The 20,624-nt window shown below is 43.3% G+C and overlaps 1 long non-coding RNA gene across 2 annotated transcripts in view; it reads right to left on the bottom strand.

Moving 5' to 3' along the window:
• Window positions 1–20,582, bottom strand: part of LOC122441541 — a 38,323-nt gene extending 17,741 nt beyond the window's left edge. Inside the window, exons 1-3 of one of the 2 annotated variants that reach the window (XR_006269387.1) lie at window positions 20,474–20,582; window positions 19,341–19,459; window positions 17,414–18,473 (exon numbers count right to left, since the gene is read on the bottom strand). This is a non-coding gene — a long non-coding RNA (uncharacterized LOC122441541). Of the gene's footprint in view, window positions 1–17,413; window positions 18,474–19,340; window positions 19,460–20,473 lie in introns of those variants that run through there. The other variant, XR_006269388.1, reaches the window with a different exon arrangement.
• Between the last annotated feature and the right edge of the window lie 42 nt (window positions 20,583–20,624).

Raw genomic sequence — 20,624 nt, 5'->3', positions numbered from 1 at the left:
AACTGTTACCAACTTTTCCCCAGAAAAAAATAAACATATAGACTTGAAAATAATGTTAAGGGGTTCTTGACTCATAAAGCCCATTCTACGGACTCCAACTCAATGCTAACAATTCCTAATGGCAAGAAATGGTGACAAATCTAAAGAGACACATAGTCAGAAGAGAGAGAGCTAGGGGAATTCCCTGGTGGCCCGGTGGTTAGGACTCAGCACTTTCACTGCTGGGCCTGGGTTCAATTCCTGGTCAGGCAACTAAGATCCCACAAGCCAAGTAGTGTGGCCAAAAAAAAAAAAAAAAGTGAGAGCTTAACCTACCTGTTCTCCATATGCATCAATGTCTACAGAGGATTTGGGGACAAAAGTTTGTTGGTTTCATCCCTGAGGTCCAGCCAGGTGCTGTCCTCACCTGCCCACTGAGTTCAGGCAGCAGGCTCATAATAAGCAACCAAGACAGCGGCTCCTCGTTGAAGCTGGCAGACATATCAATACCCTTGCCCACATCAATACGCTCCCACCTATGGGGCCAGCCCAGACCTTACACATCTTTCCCGATGGCCATCTAGGTGACTCTGGTGCTACCTTGTCACCTTGAAATCGTGAATGAAAAGGACTTCCAACAGGTCTGCAGGGCCACACCTTCTCCAGGTTTCCTACTTCTCCATTCACCCCTCTCCTCCCCTCCCTCCTTCCCTCTCCCTCTCTCACACTCACACACACACATTCCAGCTGTCACTCAGGAAAGCAGTCAATGTCAGCATCCTGAGGCCTCCTTGGAGCAAATTTCCTGGAGCATACCATCACAGAAGACTGCTGAGCTCAGGGATGGTTACCACTGGCCACCAGCCAGATTACATTTCCTGGGTCACTCTGACCTCCTCAAAGGCCACAGGCAGTAGCGATCTGGTATTCTCATGCTGACATCCTACTCCAACCCTCTCTGCTTTAAAACAAAGCAAAACCTTGATCCTGTCACATATCTAAGTGGTTATCACATACACACAGGGTTGTCACCAACCTTCCCCCATCTATTCCAAAAATGATTACATATTTCTAACAAAAACTGACCATGAAGATAATTGAGGGTCTGTGGACCCCAGGGAAGGGGAGAGATCTCCCTGCCCTTCTGTAGACTAGGGACTTCACCCACTCTCATATGTAAAGTGAAAGTCACTTGGTCGTGTCTGACTCTTTGTGACCCCATGGACTATATAGTCCATGGAATTCTCCAGGCCAGAATACTGGAGTGGGTAGTTGTTCCCTTCTCCAGGGGATCTTCCCAACCCAGGGATTGAACCCAGGTCTCCCGCATTGTAGGCTGATTCTTTACCAGCTGAGCCACCAGGGAAGCCCAAGAATACTGGAGTGGGTAGTCCATCCATTCTCCAGTGGATCTTCCCAACCCAGGAATCAAACCAGGGTCTCCCGCATTGCAGGCCGATTCTTTACCAGCTGAGCTACCAGGGAAGCCCTTCCTTTCCCAATCGTGGGAATTCTCCCTCCTCCCCACATATCTTTCCTACTGGTAGAGTATTAGCAAAAGAAACAAAACTCTAAGGTACCAAAAGAAGCCTCTCAAGATGAACCTCAGAGTCAACTCTGGATGTTGTGGATCATCATGTGAATTAGAAATTCACACAGATAATGTGTCACCAGAGTTTTATTCCAAGATCCAGTCCAATTCTGCCCTCTCCTGACATGCTGTCAGGCAATGCAACGTAATTACAATGTTATCATAACCTATGTCTCACAAGGTTGTTACGAACTAGATTTGTGATTTGGGGCAGGGCACTTCCTGTCCCTGGGCCTCTGTCTCATCATTCATTCACTCAAGAAACATTTATTGAGAAACTAGTAAGTTTCAGGCACTCTGCTAAGTGCTAATGACAACAATGATGAGCAAGATATAGACCAGCTGAAGAATTTCCCACTCTATTGTTTATGTGTTAATGTAAATAATTGATCATATGACTGCATAATTAGGGCAATGGGGAAGGCTGGACAAGGTACTGGAGGAAAACTGGAAGGGGAGTACTGTCTGACTGGGGCACAGAGGGGTCTGTAAAAATGAAAGGGTTGGACTTCCAGATAAAAGAGTCTGTTATTGTAAGATGCATTCCAAAAGGCCCCAGAAGCAATTTGGATATTTCGCTTCAGGGAAATGTATGCAAACCACCCTCCACTAGTGTAGATAAGGCATGTACCATTGACGGTTTACCATTTGGCACCAATGCCTCTTCCAAATCGAAGAGAAGCCAGATTCTCATTATCAGACTTCCGCAGTACCCAATTTTAATGATTACCTACAAGTGTAAAGCATACTCGATAAAATCAAGTCTCTTCCAACTCAAAGGTCAGAAAACACATGTATACTTGTGTCATACATATACTTAACCAGTTGATGAAACAAACACATCTTTTTGGGGGGCTGCACCCTATGGCATGAGGGATCTTGGTTCCCCAAACAGGGATCAAACTAGTGCCTCTTGCAGTAGAAGCACAGTGTCTTAACCAACGGACCGCCAGGGAAGTCTCAACGCATCATTTGTTGTTTAGTCACTAAGTTGTGTCAGTATTCTTGAGCTTCCCTTGTGGCTCAGCTGGTAAAGAACCTGCCTGCAATGCGGGAGACCTGGGTCTGATCCCTGGGTTGGGAAGATCCCCTGGAGAAGGGAACAACTACACACTCCAGTATTCTGACCTAGAGAATTCCATGGACTGTATAGGCCACGGGGTCACAAAGAGTTGGACACAACTGAGCGACTTTCACTTTCACTCGCTAAGTCGTGTCTGACTCTTTTCGACTCCATGGACTGCAGCATGCCAGGCTTCCCTGTCCTTCAATATCTCCCAGAGTTTGCACAAACTCATGTTCACTGATCCAACCATCTAATCTTCTACTGCCCCTTCTCCTGCCTTCAATCTTTCCCAACATCAGGGTCTTTTCCAATGAGTCAGCAACACATCTTTTAAGTGGAGAAAAAACTCAAACACAGACACACATAAAATTGAATCCATCATAAGGTTTTCTTTCAAACAAAAAACAGAAATAAAACCTATTGATCTGTAATCGCTGGGAACTCACTCACCCTGAAATGCTATTGAACTAAAGTTTGCTAATTGTGGCTTACAATTAACTCAAGCACAAGTTAATACTGTCAATATTTAAATCCTCAAATACTGAAAACAACAGCACTCCAAATGCCTAAAAGGTCAATATTAATCCTTCCAAGTTATTTACTGTTTTTGCTTACCTGTTTTTTCTATATTTACTACAACAAATACGTTTTGATGCTATAGTGTTTAAACCTGGTAGAGATGATTATTTTACATAGAAAAAGTGTGTCCTCTCCCATTAAAATACTGTTTTTCCTATCTTCCCAAGGTAGTGTGAGGAAGATGATACACATTCAGGATGGCTGGTAAGTCAGTTATATCTACAACTCAGTGCTTAGATTTTGTTCTATCTTGAAGTAGAAATACAGGTAAAGTACAAAGCTTCCCCATCCCATTTTCAATTCATCAGTTTATATATTTTGATATATACATTTTATATATATTTATTTATCAAAAGTTTTATGTGTTAAGAAGCTATCTCAGTGGTTGCACACTGATGTAAATGTACTTAAAGCCACTGAACTGTACACTTAAAAACAGTTAAAATGGTAAATTTTATGTGATGTATCTTTTACCACATTAAAAAATAATGAAAAATGTTTCATTTTTTTAAAAAATGCAATTCCCTTGTGTATATGGATCTTGAATTGTAACTTTTCTAAAGTCCCTCATTAGTTCTGGTAGCTTTTTCAGACACATTCCTTAGGATTTTCTATGTACAATCAAGTCTCTGTAAATACAGCTTTATCACTTTCTTTAAAACAAAAAAGAGATCTCTACATTAACAAAGCAAAGGCTACCAGAATATAAAATCTCTTTTTCTGTACCCTCAAGTGCATTTTTTTTTTTAATCAAAACTTTTTTTTTTTTTTTTAATTTTTGGCTGTGCTGGGTCTTCTTTGCTGCATGGGCCTTACTCTAATTGTGGCAAGCAGGGGCTACTCTCTAATTGCAGCGTCTGGGCATCTCATTGCCGTGGCTTCTCTTGTTGCAGCTCCCAGGCTCTAGGGCCCAGGCTCAGTAGTAAGATATGCCAAAGAGGAAGAACCATGTCATACAGATGTCAACTCAGATTAGGGAAGATGAGAGTAAAATTACTTTGATTCCAACACGTGAGAACAGTTTGAGAATGATTTTGCTTCAACATGTGATTAACAGAAAAACACCTAAGTCATGTATCATTACTGAGCCACGGAGGAACTATGGCAGAGGGAAGTGGACACAGGCTGTTTTCCTGGGTTCCTGGGCTATCATCTTACTCGATCACAGGGTGATTCAACCCAGGGGGCGCTGTTTCTACCTGTTTGGTCTCGGTCAATCCAGAAGGCACTCACTGACTTGCTTCTGTCACTCATTTACAGATGGGACTGAAGCAGGCAAGGGAAAGGACTCGGACAGTTCTCACACAGAATCCTCAGAACACTCACAAATGCCCGCCCTCCCCCGCCAAGAGCCTGCACAAAGGGACTGTCTTGAGACCTGCAGAACCTTAGGGTCAGTCACCAAAGTCTTAAACTGGAGCAGTAAGGAGCCCGAGGGGCAGACAGGCCAGGACTAAGAAAATGAGAGCTGCAAAACAAACAAAAATCCTTAATAAAAAGTGTTAGGGCTGGATTTTCCAATTTTCAGTTAGGCTGTTAAATAACTGTTCTTAGAACCTAAAAGGTTTTGTTAAATTGTGTTGATTTAACAAACCAAATGATAGAAAGCAGGAAACTAAAACCATGTCAAAAGTTAATTTTTAATAATCTCCTAAACAGGTTAGCCAAATACACTAGCCTGGCATAGCTAGAGAGAGGTACTGGTAGCATAAGAAACACCAGTAGAGTCAAAGCGGCTACAAATGTCAGGGTTTCCCTTGTGACTCAGCTGGTAAAGAATCCTCCTGCAAAGTGGAAGACCTGGGTTCAACCCCTGGAGAAGAGAAAGGCTACCCACTCCAGTATTCTGGCTGTCAATATACATATAAAACAATGGAAGCTCTAGAAATAAAAACAGTCCCAGATACTAGAGGAAATCAAACTATTAGATACAACATATTAAAGCAGTAATAGAACATATCGCATCTTACTACAATGCTTCCAAAAATGGAAACTTTCTTATTTCATCAGAAAAAAAAAAAAAATTGGATGAAATTTTTTCCTGCCTGGCACCACAATAGGATCTTAAAAAGGAACTCTGACAAGAGCACCAAACCAAATACACTGTGACTTAAACAGAAATCATCCTTACTGTAAGAAGGAGAAAAAAATATAACTTACAACAGAAGAAAGGAAAATACAAACCATACACAGTACCATCACTAATAAATTATGCAAACATACTTTTTGAAAATGAAATAAGCCCCAGTTTCCTCATTCATGAAATAAAAAGTTGAAATAGACTAAATATTTAGTGATCAAAAATTTTATGTGTTAAAAAGTTATCTTGAGGGGAGTTCCCTGGTGGTCCAGTGGTTAAGAATCCACCTGCCAATCCCAAAAGATTCCACATGCTGCTGAGCAACTAAGCCTGGACGCTGCAATTACTCAGCCTGTGAGCTGTAACTCCTGACGCTTGCATGCCCTAGGGCCTGTGCTCTGCAAGAAGAGAAGCCACTGCAATGAGAAGTCAGAGCACCACACTAACAGCGGCCCTCGCTCACTGCAACTAGAGAAAGCCCGGGAGCAGAAACAAAGAGTCAGTGCTGCCAAAAATACATAAATAAAGGTACATTTATTAAAGAAAACCCTTAAAAAAAAAAAAGAAGCTATTCTTTGAGGCTTCTCTGGTGGTCCAGTGGTTAAGAATCCACCTTGCATTGCAGGGGACGAGGGTTAGATCCCTGGTTGGGGAACTAACATCCCACATACTTCTGCGCAACTAAGCCACAATTAGTGGCACAACTAGAGGGTCCACGCGCTACAACAAAAGACACTCATGAAACAGTGAGACCCTGTGTACCTCAACTGAGACCCGACACAGCTAAATAAATAAATAAGTAACAATTTTTAGAAAGAAGCTGTCTTGGGTGAGGTCGGGAGGGATGGATTGGGAGCTTGGGGTCGGCAGATGCAAACTATTATATACAGGATGGATAAACAAGGTCCTAATGTATAGCGGAGCAAACTATATTCAATATCCTGTGATAAACCATAATGGAAAAATGGTTATAATGGGAAATGAGCTATAGGGTTCACAGGAGCCCCCCAGGAACCCCTCCCGAGGAGAACTGCCTCAACCCTTCCCTTTCCTTAGGGTGTGGTTGTTATTTCTCTACAAACTGAAAGGGGAAAGGTTGGGAAGGCTTAATTAATAGATAAACTCTACAGTCCATCCAGCTCTAGGAAGCTGTCACCATGCCTCCCATAAATCAAGACCATGATGCACAGTGGCAACAATTTGAACAGACAGACCCTCCATTCTGCACAAAGAAGTTACATACAACAGATAATGAAAGTGACAGAAACATGTCTGTCTTTCTAAAAGCTGCTGCTGCTGCTGCTAAGTCGCTTCAGTCGTGTCCAACTCTGTGCGACCCCATAGACGGCAGCCCACCAGGCTCCCCCCGTCCCTGAGATTCTCCAGGCAAGAACACTGGAGTGGGTTGCCATTTCCCTCTCCAAAGCATGAAAGTGAAAAGGTAAAGTGAAGTCACTCAGTCGTGTCCGACTCCTAGTGACCCCATGGACTGCAGCCTACCAGGCTCCTCCGTCTATGGGATTTTCCAGGCAAGAGTACTGGAGTGGGTTGCCATTGCCTTCTCCTTCTAAAAGCTACTTTTCTGGAAAGTACACTTAAAGAATATCAAGATAAGAAAATTAAATACATTTTAGAGCAGGCATCCCTAGCAAAATATATTTTAGGGCAAGTTGAAATGAGGGCCTAAGATCATCCATTTGATGAAACTGTATCTGTTAGCAACTACGAGAGTGCAGCAATCAGGGATAACATGGGCATGAACTAAGGACAAGAGCAGAATCCTGAAAATGCCATCATGAAATATGTAATTTCTAATAAACGGTACAAGAAGGGATGCAAAAACTACACAATAAAATAAAAAATTGAAATTTCCCCTAACTTTTTTCCAATGAGTATAAATATATTAAAACATTTATTTTTAAAATACTGCATGATTTCTTTTACAGAGGCGTTGGTGGCATACACAAATTCACCTCATTCAAGTGATTCCTAAAAGAGCATACTCAAATTTATACCTGGGATAAGTTTTTCATTTGAAATCAATTACGGAACTTCCATGGTGGCTCAGACGGTAAAGAATCCACCTGCAATGTGGGAAACCTGGGATCAATCCCTGCATTGGGAAGCTCCCCTGGAGGAGGGCATGGCAACCCACTCCAGTAGTCTTGCCTGGAAAATCCCCATAGACAGAGGAGCCTGGCGGGCTACAGTCCAGTGGGTCGAAAAGGACTGGACACAACTGAGCAGCCAAGCACAGCACACATGGGACTTCCCTGGCGGTCCAGTGGTTAAGACTGCCTTCCAATGCAGGGGCTGTGGGTTCGATACCTGGTCAGCGAACCAAGTTCCCACATGATGTGGGGCATGGCCAAAATTTTTTTTTAAATAAAATATAAAAGAACTATGAAGTATATATGGTACAATTATATGATCCTTGTTAATTTTTATGTTTTTAAATGTCTAAAATAAAAGTTTGAAAGTTTAATTGTAGATTATATCTTTTAAATTTTAAAATGTTTAGATCTTGTTATGTGGTGTAAATAGCTGAATCCTAAGTGTATTATTTCAGCCTGGTCAGTCATCTCTGTTTCAGCACTCTTGCTTCAATAAGTAATCAAGAGACACTGGAGAGCATATTGTTGAGCAATGCTCCTTAAACTTCAACATGCCTGCAGATAACCCTAGGATCTCCTGAAAATGCAGATTCTGATCCAGTAGATCTGGAGTGGGACCTGAAATGGTTTTTTTTTTTCTTGTAATCGTCATGTCTGACTCTTTGTGACCCCATGGACTGTAGCCTGCCAGGCTCCACTGTCCATGGGATTTTCCAGGCAAGAATACTGGAGTGGGTTGCCATTTCCTCCTCCAGGGGATCTTTCTGACCCAGGGATCAAACCCACATCTCCTGTTTCTCCCTCACTGGCAGGAGGATGCTTTTACCACTGAACCACCTGGGAAGCCCTAAGATAGTTATTTTTTCACAAGTCTGTAAGTGACGCTGATGCTGCTGGGCCAGGACCAAACCTGAGGACCATAGCTAGAGAGCAATGGCTTTCAAACTGAGGTGAAAGAGAATCATGTAGAGGGCTCCTTAAACCAGATTGTTGGGCTCCACCCCCAGGTCTGAGGTGGGCTATGAAATTCCGTGTTTCTTTTTTTTTCAGCTGAACCAGCAAAGCTTATGGGATCTTGGTTCCCCAAGCAGGGATTGAATCTAGGCCCTCAGCAGTGAAAGCACCAAATCTTAACCACTGGACCTCCAGGGAACTCCCTGCATTTCTAACAAGTTCCCAGGCAATGCTGATGCTGCTTGTCTGGGATCCACTCGTTGAGAATCATTACTATCAAGGAAAGAATATTGGATTCTGAGAGAGAACACCTGGGATTAGCCTCGGCTCTGTTACTAACTGGCCCTCTGACTCAATCAAGTAGAAATACAGTGAGCTGCAATTAAAAGAACATTAAATTAAAAGCAGCTTAAATAAACAGTAGTTTGTTTTTCTCCCTTGGTAAATCCAGAGGTAGGCAGTCCAAGCTTGAGGTTAGGAAACCATCAAGGACACATGGCCTCTTTTTTTTTTTTTTTTTTAATATTTTGGCCATGCTATACAACATATGGGATTTTAGTTCCTCCACCAGGGGTTGAGCCCACGTCCCCTGCAGTGGAAGTGCAGAGTCTTAACCATTGGATCCCCTGGGATGTCCCAGGGGCACATGGCCTCTCTATTTTGTGTTGCTCCATCACTAACACGTGGCTTTTTGTGCTCCCGACACAAGACACCTGCTGAAACAGCTTCCAACAGAAGAAAGAGAACAGAGCAAGTGTGGAAAAGGCCTCTGGCTGCACTTGCCCTTTGAAAAAGTTTTCCCACGAGTCTTGCTCCACGGCTTCTGTTTACATCTCACGGGCCAGAACTAAGGCAACCATAGACCAATTATTGGGAGGCGACTAGATAGAGCAGACGGGACTCACCAACCACCAGTGTCTATCACAGTGATCTCAGACACAGACACAGATCTTAACATGATATCAAGACAAAGAGAAGCTCCAAAACGTCAGCACACAGCTCTCTGAAACCCCGTCTCCTCATTTGTAAAGTGTATGAGATGTACTACCAGCATCATGGCAGGACAGGTCACCTGCAGTGTGGATCTATCCTGTACACTGCGGGACATTTAGCATCTCTGATCTCTAGGTACTGAAAGTCAGTATTGTCCACCCCCACCTTTGACATACAACCAAATAGGCCTCTGCTGGTTTGCAAGTGCCTCCTGGCTGGTGTAAGGCATGGGAGGGTGACTATCTTCTGGGGTTGGAAACCACTGTACTAGATGGTGTCAGGTCCAAAATCGTGTGACTCTTTCTGGCCTCTTCAATAAAGGCTAGTTTTGTTTGTTTTTCTGAAGCCCTGGCTATACAGCAGAAGCGTGGGTCCCCACTCTCCACCTCATGGTGGGTAGGCATTCTTTCATCTCCTAATTGTTATTTTTAGACAATTAACTTTTTTTAAGTACAGTTAATTTACAATGTTGTGTTAGTTTTTGGTGTACAGCAAAGAGATTCAGATATATATATATAGACATATATTCTTTTGAAGATTCTTTTCCATTATAGTTTATTACTGTGTATTACAATATAGTTCCTTGTGCTATACATTAGGACCTTATTGTTTATCCATTCTAAATGTAATAGTTTACACCTACCAAACCCAAACTCTCAGTCCATCGTTCTTCCTCTCAGCTCCCCCTAGGGAACAAGTCTGATCTCTATGTCTGTGAGTCTATTTCTGCTTTGTAGGTAAGTTCATTTGTGTCATATTGTAGATTCCACATATAAGTGATATCATATGGTATTTCTCTTTCTCTTTTGAACTTACTTCACTTAGTATAATCTCTAGGTCCATTGATGTTGCTGCAAATGGCATTATTTCATTCTTTTTCATGGTTGAGTGGCATTCCATTATATATATGTACCACATTTTCTTTATCCATTTGTCTATTGATGGACATTTAGGTTGCTTCCATGTCTTGGTTATTGTAAACAATGCTGCTATGAACACTGGGATGTGAGTTATATTTTCAAATTAGAGTTTTCTCCAGATATATGCCCAGGAGTGGAATTGCTTGATCATATGGTAACTCTATTTTTAGTTTTTTGAGGAACCTTCATACTGTTCTCCATAGTGACTACAATTTACATTCCCACCAACAGTGTAGGAGTGTGGGAATTTTTTTCACATCCTTTTCTTCACATCCTCTCCAGCATTTATTATTTGTAGAATTTTAGATAATGGACATCTGAACTATGTAAGGTGATACTTCATTGTAGGTTTTTAAAAATATTTATTTGGCTGTGCTGGATCTTCACTGTGGCACACAGGATCTTTGATCTTCATTGCTACATGTGAACTCTTAGCTTTGGCATGTGGGACCTAGTTCCCTGACCAGAGATCAAACCTGGGTCCCCTGCATTGGGAGTGTGGCGTCTTAGCAACTGGACCACCAGGAAAATCCCTTCATTGTAGTTTTAATTTGCATTTCTCTAATAATAATAGATGTTGAGCAACTTTTCATGTGCCTGTTGGCACATGTCTTCTTCAGAGAAGAACAACTTTTGATAGGGTTATTTGTTTTGTTGAGTCATATGTGGTGGTTTAATCGATAAGTTATGTCCGACTCTTTGCGGCTCCATGGACTGTAGCTCGCCAGGCTCCTCCATCCATGGGATTCTCCAGGCAAGAATACTGGAGTGGGTTGCCATTTCCTTCTCCAGGGGATCTTCCTGACCCAGGGATCGAACCCAGGTCTCCTGCATCGCAGGCAGATTCTTTACTGACTGAGTGACGAGGGAAGCCCATTGAGTTGTACGAGCTCTTTGTATATTTTGGAAATTAAGTCCTTGTCCATTGCATTGTTTGCAAATATTTTCTCCCAGTCTGTAGGTTTAGATAATTACTCTCACCTTGCTGAAAAAGCCCCCCTCCTCCTTTGAGGCACTTATTATCCACCAGCACACTCTTCTGCTTGTTCCAAAGATCCTCCTACTTCCAAGTCACTCTTTCACATTCTCCAGATTTTCTTCTCCACTCCAAACCTCACCTTCACGTTTACATCCACATGGGTGGTCCTGGCTGGACTGGCTGTTTATTGACCTCCTCACCTCCAATGCCCTTTCCTAGTTTTCTACTCATCATACACACCATGGACAGACCCCACCACCTGCCATCCCACAAACTATTCCTTAACCTCAAAATTGACTGGCTAAGGCTTGCACCACCACTTCCGGCACCTCAACCTTCTCATTCCCTTAGTCCCACTCTGCTGCTTCTAATGTTGATTTCACTCTTCCAAGCAATCAGTCCCTTCCTAGCTTCACATTCTTCTCCAGGCAGTCTGGATAATCTGATCCATCCTTCATTTACTCTCCTGATCTTCACCCCCATCCTCCTGGTAAAACCCAGCCCTGGTTTTCACTGATATGCCCTCTGATTCCCACACCTGGGCAGCTGAACACTGCCCGAGGCAGCACACTCCCACTTGGACTACTGCCTTGACATTCTGGTGGTCCCTAACTGTCCCAGCCCTCTCCACCCACTGGGCTGGGAGACCTCATACTTGTGCCTGTCAGCCCTCTCTTCTGCTCCCTACCTTTGTCACCTCCCCTCTTACTCTCAGCAGATAACTTCACTCCTACTAGATGGTGAAAATAGAAGCCATCAGGCAGAATCCCCCTCAACTTCCTGTCCCTGCTCCCACCCGACTAAAACACTTATTTTTATCCACACTCATCCTTTCCTCCCTTTCATTGTGGGAAAAGTTTCCTTCCTGTAGTTAATCCCTCCACCTGAGCCCTGCATCCCAAGAGCTCCAGTCTCCTCAGGGACTTGGTTCTCAAAATCCCCTTTGTCCCTTTAGCATTTCAACATCATGTTGAAATACTGAGGCTTTTGCAAGCTTCTCCCATGCTCTAAAACACAGTGTTCCCCAGACACTACATTCCCACCTCCTCTGTATAAGTCTCCCTTTCTCTCTTTTCCGCTTGAGAGCTAAGTTCTTTTTTAAATTGCTGTTTTATTTATTTTTTAATTTATTTTGGGGATCTTAGTTTCAACCGAGGATAGAACTCATGCCTCCTGCTGTGGAAGCATGGAGTCTTACTACTAGACTGCCAGACAAGTCCCTAGAGCTGAGTTCTTAACCCTTATCACACCACAGATGCTTCTGGAATCCGGGGCATGCTTTTGGCAGTCTGGTGAATGATGCAGTTTTTTAAAAAAATATTTTAAAAAATTTATTTAGTTATTTGACTGTGCCGTGTTCTTAGCTGTAGCACTTGAGATCTTTGATCTTTCCTGTGGCATATGAACTCTTAGTTGTGGCACGAGGGGTCTAGTTCCCTGACCAGGTTTTGATATAGGTTTGACCCCTGTATCCATCTGGGAATATTCCACGTGTCGTGAGGACAACTAGGCCTAAGCACCACAACTACCAAGGCCGTGTGCTGCAGCTACTGAAGCCTGAGCACTTAGAGCCTGTATTCTGCAGCAAGAGAAGCCGCTGCAATGAGACGCCCACACACCACAATGAAGCGCTGTCCCCACTTGCCACAACTAGAGAAAGCCCATGCAAAGCCATGATGCCCCAGTTCAAAATAAACAAATAAATGATGGTATAATCATACATGAACTTCTTTCATTTTATTTTTGTGTCATCCATGAATGCATTAAATAACAAGATCTCGAGGGGGCCTAACAACTCATTCACAGGTAGTAAAGATTATAAACAATATTTTGTAACATCTGCATCAGCTGTGATGTGATCTAAAAATAGCTGTGATTTTTAGCTGTGTCACAGAGTCACAGGCACTGCTCAATACTAGTGAAGTGTGATGCCTACAGTTACAATGGAAAGGAAGGCTAAATTTTAATTAGAGGTGAGTGAAAAATCAAAATATAATTCGTTCCATTTAAGTTCATGGTCTATTCTATCCATAAACCCCTTGGAAGTGATCTGTGATCCCCATGTTAAACTTGCTGTTTCAAACACCCTGCCCATCTCCTTATCTTCCACATGTCTTAATTTTATGTTTCCTCAAATATTCCTCAAATGTATTCCTCAAATACAGTGCCAACTATGTAGAAGGGTAACTAACTTTTGCCAGGAGATGCAGGAGACATGGGTTTAATCCCTGGGTCAGGGAAGATCCTCTGGAGGAGGAAATGGCAAGCCATTCCTCCAGTATTCTTGCCCAGGAAATCCCATGGACACAGGAGCCTGTCAGGCTACAGTCCATGGGATCACAAAGAGTTGGACATAACTGAGTGACTGAGAATACACATACAACCTTTTGCAATCTAGCTTTACTCCCAGGGTTACTATGCTCACTGAAGTCACTAGTAATCCCCCACACTAGAAAGACCCTTTTCTATCTCCATGTTACTCCATCTTCCTACAGCCTCAGATGTCAAATCATCTCCTCCCTAGAACATTCTCTTTCCTAGATTTCTACAGTATCCTTCTCTGTGGCTATACCTCCGTTGTTGCTTAATCACTAAGTTGTGTCCAAATCTTTTGCGACCCCATGGACAGTAGCCCGCCAAGTTCCTCTATCCGTGGGATTTCCCAGGCAAGAATACTGGAGTGGGTTGCCTCCAGCTGCAAGAACAAACTATAAGGAACTATCCCACATTTCAAGAGATCCAGATACAAGGCAGCTCCGGGGCTGATTAATTTGATGGCTCAGCAGCAGCATCAGGGATCCAGGTGCTTTCCCTCTTTCTGCTCTACCATCTTCAGCATGATGGCTTATCCTCAAGATGCTGCTGCTGCTGCTGATGGTGGTAAGTCACTTCAGTCATGTCCGACTCTGTGCGACCCCATAGATGGCAGCCCACCAGGCTCCCCCATCCCTGGGATTCTCCAGGCAAGAATACTGGAGTGGGTTGCCATTTCCTTCTCCAATGCATGAAAGTGAAAAGTGAAAGTGAAGTCGCTCAGTCATGTCGGACTCTTAGCGACACCATGGACTGCAGCCTACCAGGCTCCTCTGTCCATGGGATTTTCAAGGCAAGAGTACTGGAGTGGGGTGCCATTGCCTTCTCCGATCCTCAAGATGCTCTCTGCACAATTAAAAGATGACTGTAGTAGTCCCAGGTGCCAACATGCAACTGAAGAAGTGCAAATTTTCTTTCATTTTTTTACAATGTCTCGTGGCTTGCAGGATCTTAGTTCCCCGATTAAGGGGGTTGGATGCAAGCCTCTGCAGTGAAAGTGCCAAATCCTAACCACTGGACCACCAGGGAATTCCCTCTTCCTATCTACTTTTATCCAGCGAGGAGATCTTCCCCAGAAGCCCCCAGAAGTCTTTCCTTACATTTCATGGACCTGAATTGCATCGCATATCCCTTCCTAAATCAGTTGCTGGCAAGGAAATTGTGAGAACCATAGTTGGCTTGGATTAATCAGGATTTACTGCTGCTTGGAGGAGGGGTGGAATGCAGAACAAAATCAGGGCTCTGCCAGGAACAAGGAGGGCAGGCAATCAAACCTCACTGATAGGCTCTAATTTTTCTTCTGCCTTTTTGTTTGCTCTTTCATTTTTCTTTGCAATAAAATCTTCCTACCCTTTAGGTGTTATATTCTATTGGGTTCTATTCCAGTCCTCTTCCAGTCCAGGAACATCCCACACCATGCATCGTCCCTGAGTGATTCTATTCAGGCCTATGGCTTCCACTGCCACTTGGGTACAGCCAACTCTCCACCTAGACCCTGCTTCTTCGCTCTGGGCCTCTGTATTCTCTGTTGCCTGCCGGCCCCCGACTTCCATCTGGATATTCCCCAGGCTTCTCAAACCTGGGGCTTCTCAACCTCTGCAAACATGCTCCTCTTGAACTCCCACGTCTCAATACACGGCCCTACCTTCACCCAATGTCCCAAGATTGAAATCTGTCTGCTCAGACTCTTCACTCTCCCTTAATTCCATGACACATTCAGCCATCTTGAACTGCTGTGGATTCTTTCCACTCTATCTCTAGAATCTGTCGCTTGGGCAGGGCCCTTCTCATTTCAGGCCTGGCTAGAAAGCTTGCCTGTTGCTCCATTCAAGCATGCCCATCTCACTGATGTCAGAGGGATCTTTCCTTTTTTATTTTTTAAGGTTTTTTTTTTGATGTGGACCATTTTTAAGTCTTTACTGAATTTGTTACAATATTGCTTCTGTTTTATCTTTTGTTTTTTTGGCTGACAGGCACCATAGGATCTTAACTCCAAACCAGGGATCGAACCCACACTCTGCGCTGGAAGGCAAAGTCTTAACCACTGGATTGCCAGGGAAGTTCCTTTTTTCTTTTTAAAAAAATATTAAAAAAAATTATTTGGCTGTGTCAGGTCTAAAGTTTCGGCAAGGATCTTTAATTAGGGCAACAAACTCTTAGTTTTGTGCATGTGGGATCTAGTTCCCTGACCAGGGATCAAACCTGGGACCCCTGTGTTGGGAGCAAGGACCCACTGGAACCACCAGGGAAGTCCCCCATCCATTTTTTTCTGAGCTTGTGTTTTCTTCCTACTGATTTGTATCCACTCTCTTTCCCTCACCCCCATTTTCTCCACCTGCCTAGTTCCTACTAGACATTCAAGACAGGCCAGGGACAATCTCCTCCAAAAGTGAAAGTCGCTCAGTCGTGGCTGACTCGTTGTGACCCCATGGACAATACAGTCCATGGAATTCTCCAGGCCAGAATACTGGAGGCGGTAGCCTTTCCCTTCTCCAGGGGATCCTTCCCAACCCAGGGATGGAAGGTCTCCTGCATTGCAGGTGGATTCTTTACCAGCTGGGCCACAAGGGAGGCTCTAGAATACTGGAATGAGTAGCCTATCCCTTCTCCAGCAGATCTTCCCAACTCAGGAATTGAACCAGAGTCTCCTGCATTGCAGTGATTCTTTACCAACTGAGCTATCAGGGAAGCCCTGCTCCAAAAAGTCTTCCCCAATTCTCTGGCCTCTCCCTGCCCCTACCCCAAGTTAAGCCAGCTCTATACTCTCTACACACCAAGCTTGCTGTATATTTATCTCCTCTGCAACTTCATGAACACCTCTATTCCCCTCTCATATTAGTGTGCTATGTGTAATGTAGGTGCATAATAAAAGAATAAGCAAATAATAGGCAAATAGGATTACTTTCAGGTTTATTTTCTTTTTCCTATTCCTTAAGAAAACAACACAGAACAAAATAGCCAGTTTTGTTCTATTTCACAACCAAAATATGAATTTAGTAAAACTCCTTTCACATAAAGAGCTTCGGCTCTCTGGTTTCATTGTTTAACCTTTTTCCTTGGCATCATTTTGAAAGTTAAACTCCCGCGGTCACAGTATCCCAGTCTCAAGACCCTGAGACACACCCTCATTTTCACACCACTGCCTCATTACTTCACAAGATACCTGTATTCCTGGCCTACCATAGGCCAGGCATTCAGAAAAGCCCAGAAACAAAGGTGCCTCCCCAATAATGTCTTTTTAAAAAATATTTACTTATTTTTACTTATTTGGATTTATTTGGCTGTGCTGGGTCTTTGTTGCACCATGTAGAATCTTTGATCTTCGTTAAAGCATGCGGGATCATTCAATTTCGGAATCTTTTTAGTTGTGGCACGTGAACTCTAGTTCCCTGACCAGGGATCAAACTTAGGCTCCTGCATTGGGAATGAGGAGTCTTAGCCACTCAACCACCAGGGAAGTTCTCAAAATAATGTCTTATTGGGAATTCCCTGGGGGTCCAGTGGTTAAGACTCTATGCTTTCACTGCTGAGGCTAAGGGTTCAATCCCTGGTCGGGGAACTAAGATCCGGTAAGGCACAAGATGCAGCCACAAAACAAATTAAAGTTTTATTCAATCTGTAATGTTCAGTAAAGGCTTAGGACATTTAACAAACTTGTTAGTTGACAAATGCTACATGTACTATCAGATGCAAACCAAAGCCTCAGACAAAGGAAGGCCAAATCCCACTACATTATCATAACCTGAATCAGAGATCATAGAGCCAAACATATTAAACTCAGCACTCAATAATCAAGCTGTGGGTAATGACCTCCAGGTCCTAAGAGATGGACCATGAACCTGGGCCTTCTGTTCAACCTCAACAGAAGTCTGCTCTGAAACTGAATCTGTAGGATCATCACAAAGTAATTAGGCTTTAAGTTTTTTCACATTTATTTAAAACAATCAGTCATTTAGTTTTTACCCCGAATAAGATCTTTCATCTCTAGCAGCAGCCAAACTATATTTTAACTCCAATTGCATCTTGTGATATAACAGCAGCTAATATTTGCTGAGTGTTGACTATGAGTCAGGCACTGTGCTAAGTGCTCAGGCATCATCTTATTTAACCCCGACAGACAGGTCAGTTCTCAGCAGAAATGGAAAGCACACCCTGCTAATAACTGGGAGGATTTTTGTTCAGCTCAGCTAATGTACACAAGCACCTCAGTTTCCAACCCATTTCTGCAGAGGAGGAGGAGTCTCAACCGTGTCAGAGATGGCTTCTTAGAGAAAACTTAACACTGCAACTTCTCCAACTCCGAGAAATTCACATGTTCTAACCTGTTTGCCTATAAATTGAGATTTCAAGTTTTCCTGCTTCTGGGAGAAGGAGGAGCAAGGCACTATTGTTAATTAAGAAAAGGTGGAAATTAAATTCCCACGTTTCACAAGTGTTCCTAAAGGGCTTACAGCTTATTATTTTAAAGGAAGCAAACAGCCATTCCAAGCTCAAAAGGAGGGGAGGCCTGGCAAGTTTACTATCACCTCCGAAGCCGTCCCCTTCACCTGGGCGGATTCTGAGAGGGGCCTGGCAAAGCCTCTGAAGACAGGCAGCCCTAAGGAGAGGTCCGTCGGGGGAGGGGAGATTCAAGGCTAACGGAGGCGCTCCGACCCCACCCTCAAAACTTCAAAGGAAGCAGCCAGATCCTCCCAGAAGAGGCCGGCCGGCCGGCTTGCGGATTCTCTGGGAGGGCGCTCGAACTCTTCCGACGGCAGGGCGGGAGCTAGAGGGAGCAGGCGAGGAGGCCCGGTACGGTTAGGGGAGGGAAACTGAGCCCGGGAGAGGACAGGCGTGGGGCAAGCCAGCGCCTTCTAAAGACCAGAAGATTCTTGGCGGCCGGGGCTGGAAGGCGGCCGAGTTCTCCTTTAAAAAAAGAGAGAGAGAGAGAGGAAACAAAACCTAAAAAAAAAAAAAAAATCCTCGTCTGAGCATGACTCTTGGCCGTGGTGCTCTCATCAGAGTCTCTGCAGCGGCTCCCAGAAAAAGCTCGCCAGACGGGGACAGACCCACAGCCCAATCGAGCGGAAGAGCGGCCAGAAGCCAGCCCACGTCGGAGCCCGGGCTTGGAATGTTGGGGGTGGGGGAGAGGCCGGACTGCACCGACTCTACAATAATTGGTTCGGAGACAATTGGCCATCCATATGGAAAAGATAAAGTAGATCCCTATCTTACAGCAGGCCTCCAAATAAGTTCCAGATGCACTAAAGACCTACAAGAAACAAGCAAAACTACTTTTGGGCTTTGGGACGAAAACAGCGAAGGACAACTTTAAGATAGTGGGAGAAGAGGCAGGTCCTTTAAGAAGGAATAAAACGTGCAAATCATAACCGAAGAGATGGGTAACTTTGTCTACATTAAAATGAAAATCGTCTCTGAGGCAAAAGACATCATATACAAAGGGTAAAGACAAACCATAGACCCATAATATTTGCAACCCATAAAACCAAGAAAAAAATTCGTAGAATATCTTGAATTAAGAGAAACAGCCCAATAGAAAAAAAAAAAGGGCAAAGGAAATGAACAGGCAATTCCCAGGGATCAGTAACAAGAGAAAATTGAATCAGCTTTGATTGTGATCCTAACTGGAAGTTACAGCTATGAGTTACCTGGAGCTGACAAAAATGAAGATCTGATAACCCAAGTGTGGAACTGAGTATAGGGAAATGAGAATGCTATTGCTGGTTAAAAGTATAAGTTGGTAACAACCATCTAGGAAAAAATATGCCAAACCTGGTAAAGTTGAAGATGCACAAGCTCTTGGTAAAGATATTTTTCTTCACATTCACAAGTGGATAACTCCTGTAGGCATTTGATGTAACAGCAAATAAGTGGAAACAATCAAATCACCCCTGTGTGGAAATAGAATAAACTGTTTTTATCCATCCAATGAAATACTATGAAGCAGTTAAAAGGAACGAAATGAATCTACAAGTCTCAACATAGCTAAATCACTAAAGCTAAAGTAGGGTGAAAATAGCAAGATACAAAAGGATATTACACTCTGATACCATTTATGTAAATTTTCAAAATAAAAAATATATAGTAAAAATTCAAAATCATGCTTGCATGTTTAAAACTTTTTGAAATTTAAAATAAAATAGAAACCACAATGAGATACCACCTCACATTCATTAAGATGGCTTTTTTTTTTTTTTTAAGTAACAAGTGTTGATAAAGATGTGGAGAAACTGGAACTCATGTGTGTTGCTGTGGGAATGTGAAATGGTGCAGCCATTGTGAGAAATAGTATGGAAAGTCCTCAAATAAAGGAAACACAATCCTGCCATGATTTAGCAATTCTGCTTCTGGGCATATACCCAGAAAAATTGAAAGTAGGCACTCAAACAAGATATTCAGACACCCATGTTCATTAGCAGCATTAAGTAGAAGCATGCCAATGTCCATTGACAGATGGATTGATAAAACACAAAACGTGGTATATGCATACAATGGAATATTATATAGCCTTAACAAGGAATAAAATTATGATATATGTTTCAACATGGAGTAACCTTGAGAACATTACCTAAGTGAAACAAGCCAGACACAAAAGGACAAATACTGTGTTATCCCACTTGTATGAGGCACTTAGTCAAATTCACTGAGACAGAAAGCAGAATGGTAATAAGGGCGGGTTACTGTTCAACAGGTAGCTTGGGAAGGTGCCAAGGTTCTGGAGGTGACTGCTGGAGACCGTTACAGAACAATATGTATGTACTTAACTTCACAAAATTGTAATCAAAAATGGTTAAAATGGTAAAATTTGTTAGATACATATAATTTAAAAATAGAAATTTAAAAGAAGAAAATTAGCTTGAATTCAGCCCCTCTACCTAGCAGAGCAGGCAGAGCCGCTCACCTACCTATAAAGCAGAGCGCCGGTGACTCCAGACACCTGGACGTCCCCTCCCTCACTTCCCTTCCCCCACACCCGGTCACTCCCCGCTGCCCTGCGCGTCTCACTGCGCAGGCGCAGAGCTGGGGCGGGTGGGCAGGAGGGGGCGTGGCCTCACT

The sequence above is a fragment of the Cervus canadensis genome, chromosome 1 (assembly GCF_019320065.1).
Source record: "Cervus canadensis isolate Bull #8, Minnesota chromosome 1, ASM1932006v1, whole genome shotgun sequence".
Classification (NCBI taxonomy): domain Eukaryota; kingdom Metazoa; phylum Chordata; class Mammalia; order Artiodactyla; family Cervidae; genus Cervus; species Cervus canadensis.
This window is presented reverse-complemented; position numbering and strand designations above follow the sequence as displayed.